The sequence below is a fragment of the Gavialis gangeticus genome, unplaced genomic scaffold, assembly GCF_001723915.1.
Source record: "Gavialis gangeticus isolate Ggan-Ray unplaced genomic scaffold, GavGan_comp1, whole genome shotgun sequence".
Lineage (NCBI taxonomy): Eukaryota > Metazoa > Chordata > Crocodylia > Gavialidae > Gavialis > Gavialis gangeticus.
In genome coordinates this window covers 45,764,196-45,769,087 of record NW_017729031.1, presented here as the reverse complement: position 1 = coordinate 45,769,087, position 4,892 = coordinate 45,764,196, and positions in this window count along the sequence as shown.

The following is a 4,892-nucleotide window of genomic DNA, read 5'->3' as shown; positions in this document are numbered from 1 at the left end:
GATAGAATTACAGAGACCCCCAGAAACATGCCCCTAATAAATGATCACACCCCAAAGTGACAGGCAAATCTGGCAACAGGCTGGCTGAGAGATGGGTGGCTTAGGGATGCAAACAAAGGGGACCAGTGAGGGTTAGTTTGGTCTCCTCATGGTGGCAGAGGTTCTTATGCCAGAGAGAGGCCGGACAAAGAAGCAGAGAATAGGAGGCTGGCCCAACCTGTACCCATTTAAAGAGGCTAGCTCATCTTTGACAGACCCCCCTTGAGGCCCTGGCAAAAGTGGAAATGCTCCAACCAAGTGCCTAAATTCTGTGGCATAGTTGGAGACAGAGTGGTGGCCCTGTTTCTGGGTCTGGAGGGCCTGTTCTGCTGCGTGCACCTGATTTTGGATCCCTGAAGATCCTGGTCATTGCCCTAATAAAGGCTTTGAATTGATCAAGATGGAGACCTGATGCCTCAAAGCGGGTGGCCCAGACCAGGGCATCTAATTATCAGCCCCTCTGTCTGTGTCAGAGGCATATATTTGTGAATGTAGCCTGAAGGCCAGGGAGACTGATTTGTACATCCCAGACATCAACAAGACTCACCATCACATCCGTCTGGAAGTAGAACCTGGGGCTCAAGGTTGCTGGGAGTGGCTGGCCAAGCAGTTGATCCTGGAAAGTGAGGGTGCCTATACGCTAGCAGGGAGGTTGCTCCAATGCACTCCAAAAGTGGCGATTACCATTTTCCAGCAGCCTCTCGCATCTCATATATCAGCAACCCCACGCTTCAAACTGGCAATGGGGGCACTTTATCTACACTCATTTGAAGAGCTTTAGATAAAGTGCACTCACCACCGTTTTGAAGCGTGGGGATGCTGATACACGAGATGCTCTGGGTGCTTTAATTGAAGCAGCTATTAGACCTGCTTCAATTAAAGCCCTACTCCCACCCCAACTCCTGGAGCACATTTATAAATGCCCAGAGTGTTTTGAGCCTGCAGGGCAGCCACCAGTTCAGGCACAGACATCTGATGTGATGACTGATTCATCCTGTAATGACCCTGAGAGGTGATTTGGCAGCTACACAAGGTATCATGGTCCAGCAGGCCAGCTTGCCTAGGGGGTAGAGCCAGGTGTGGAATTGGGGAGTTGTAGAAGCCACAAATCAGGAGCCAAATGCCAAGCCAGGGACAGAAGTGAGAAATCAGAAGCCTAATTACCAAATCTACAGCGCAAAGTCCAAGAGCAAGCCAAACAAGGGTTAGGAGCTAGGAATAAGGTCTGCAAGGGAGAATCCAAAGCCAAAATCAAGTAACAAGCAAAAAGCAGGATCAGGAGCCAGGGAAGCCAGAGGACTGAAGCCTAGTGTGTTGGGCAGCAAGGCGCATGAGCTGGAGGAGTTCCTTACAGGCAGCACCAGAACCAGTCAGAGGGCAGATGCTGGCCTTGATCATAACTGGGTCAGCTGCACTTAACAAGGGCTGCAGGGGAAGAGCCTACCTCTTCAGAGCTGACCTAGGCTGCAGCACATTAGCCTTACAGGGCCTCACACTCATCTAGCCCAGGTAGATGTACAGCCCAGCTAGTACAAAGACTTGAACTTGGGTTGGAATAACACCAAGGGGTGTTAGTTTGGCTTGCTGTTAGAGAAAGGTTGTCAGCATCTGCTGTAGATTAGAGTTTGTGCACATTATATAAACTGTGGCATCAATTTCCGGTGTGGAATAATACATTCCTGGAAATAGACCAATAAACTGCCTCAGGGATTAGAAAAATAAATCTACATAACCTCAGAAATGTGAAAGCCAACAGATTTATGTCCATATAATGTCCTGAGATAAAATGAGTTATGGTTCTTTTAATAATAATAAATATTAAATAAGGATAATAAGTAAAAATGGTCAGCAGCACACAATTAAAAATGTAACATGACACAAGGCAGTTATTATAAATGGATAGTACTGTAGTTAGGGTAAAATTAATGTCAGTTTAGCACTGTGTCTGCCTACCAGGACCTGTTGGTTGGTCAAATCACATTTTACATGTCAGTACACTTTGATTTAGGAGCCTGACTTTAGGCACTGATTTAAATATATATATATATATATATAAACTAATATATTTTGTGGGTCTGGTGATGTAAAACTCTTTAAGACTCAAACATATTTCAGCAATGTTTGTAATATCTGGTAATTAAGTTACTATCAAAAACACTGAAATTTAATATCTAAAATTACTGGTTGTTACTCTTATTTGGAGGGTTATATTATATTTCTGGATTTCTTTTTTAACCAAATGTCTATGCTTTGAAGGGGTACAAAGCTCTGCTGAAAACCCAGCAGTAATTTATCTAGTTGCTGGCTTCCATCTTTAGTAAGTTTGTTTCCAAACAGCACAGATCTTTTCCCTAAAGTCTGCTGAACCTCTGGTGCTTCTCCTCTGCTTCAGTTTCTGAGCTCTACAAAATACAAAACTTAAAGGAATCCACTCTGAAGCACCTAGAGGAGGACAAGGTGATCAGAAACACCATAACCAAGTCATACCTGCACAACTTTTTATTTTTTCTGGCTAGGGACAAATGTTACACATAAACCAGTTTAAGTGATCAGAAACTGGCTTAAACCTGTAACAGAACAGATGTTCAGTGCACATAAACGAGTTTGAAAATGGCTGAAAATGGTTTGAGATAAACCTGGTTGAAGGTAGTATCAGACTTAACTGATTTGGCTCGAACAGGTTTATGCAATGTCTGTCCCAGACCCCTTCCTGGTTTAAGATAAATCAGACACCCCCACATCCCAGCCTGCATTCTAGGCTGGGTGGGGCTCTCTGCTTCACAGCAGGGCTGGCCCCTCCCTTCTGCTCCCTGGGTAGAGCTCCTCTGGCACAGACTTGCAGACACAGCAGGGTCTGCTGGCTTCCCTATGCCCCCTTTCCTCTCCCCCTTCCCCTCCCCTCTCACCACTTGCTGCTTAAGCACGGATCCCTTCCTCCCCTCTCTCACACCAAGGACCATAGCCAGCATGTGATATGCTAGCTAGTGCTGTATAGGATGCCAGTAGAGACTGCAGACACAGCAGGGTCTGCTGATTTCCCCTTACCCTACCCCACTGTCGCTGCTCAAGCAGGATATCCCCCCTCCCCATCTCCCATCTCCCACAGCACAGACCGCAGCCTCACGAACCCTAGGCATGTTTTGTGCTAGCTAATGCCAAGAGGTGTCTGTGTGTGTGTCTCTCCAGTGTCATTGGGATAGGCAGGCAGACAGAAGGAGGCTTTTGGAACTAATCAACAGGTTACCCCCCTCCCTTAGCTGTTTAAGAAGAGTTTGAAATAATGGGAGAGAGGTTATTATTATGCTAATTGGGTGATAGAGACTCTTATCGGCTCTGGGCTATCTTGCTCACGTGTCAGTTTACTGCAGTCTGACAAGCAGGGAGGGAGATTATAAAGCTCCATATCATCAACAGATGCATGCACTGCACACCCCCTGCCTCCTGCCCCCTTGCCTCAGAGTGCTAGCAAGAGTCTGGGGGCTGACAACTCTCCTACCCCTTGAGCAACCAGTGGAGAAAAGCCTAGGATGGTGCAGGCAGACCTCCCTAATGAGAAAGTCCTGCCTGGGCCTGGCCATCGCCCCATCAGCTCAACTATGTGCAAGGGAAGGGAGGGCTGCTCTAGTGCCTCCAGGCTTCTAGCCTGATCCACTGCAAGCACGTGCCTGAATTTCCTCAGCCCAGACAGAATGACTATCCAGTTTCCAGCCAGTTCAACTTAGACAGGTTAGACTAACCTGCAAAACTTGAATCAATTCAGGCTCAGGCTTTTTGAATGTCTGTCCCTAGCCTCTATGATAAAGTGACAGGCTATGTGGGTGGGGGGAAAGAAGTGGATGTAATATACCTTGATTTTAGCAAGACTTTCAACACTCTCTCACAACATTCTCATTAACCAGATAAGGAAATGCAAACTAAATGAAAGTACTGTAAGGTGGATGCATAGCTGCTTGGATCATTGCTCTCAACAGGAAGTCAACAATGGCTTAATGTCTAATTGGGAGGAGGTATCAAGTGGGGTTCTCCAGGTTTCTCTCCTGGGTCCAGTATTATTTAATATCTTCATTAGTGACTTGGATGCTTAATAAACTTCCATACAAAACCAATTTGGACAGAGTGGCAGATACTTCAGAAAATAGGGCTGGAACCAGAATGACCAGCATCGACTGAAGAAATGGTCCACAATAAATCAGATGAGATTCAACAAGGACAAGTACAGAGTCTTGTACTTGGGTTGGAATAATTTCACGCACAAATACAGACTCGAGAGTGAGTGCTTCACTACTGCAGAGAAGGACCCAATGGTTACAGTAGGCCTTAAAGTAAATATGAGCTGACAATGTGCTCTTGTTGCAAAAAATGGTAGCAGCATCCTGAGTTGTATTAACAGGAGGGCCACTTGCAAATCATGAGAAGTGCTTTTTTTTTCTAGTTTATTTATCATTGGTGAGGATTTACCTTAAATAGTATGATCAGTTTTGGGCCCCATACTTTAAGAAGGATGTGGGCAGTTTGGAAAGAGTCCCATATAAAGGAACAAAAATGATTAGGGGCCTAGGAGGCAAGACTTATGAGGAAAGCCTGAAAAAAATTAGCTTGTAAAGGAAAGACTGATGGGAGATTTGACAACAGTTTTCAAATACCTGAAGGGCGATTATAAAGGATTTCATAGGTTTCATAAACATTAGGGCTGGAAGGGACCTCCGAAGATCATTGAGTCCAGCCCCCACCCAAAGGGCAGGAAGTCAGCTGGGGTCACAGGATCCCAGCAAGATAAGCATCCAATTTACTCTTGAAGGTGTTCAATGTAGGTGCTTGAACCACCTCTGATGGCAGACTGTTCCAGACCTTGG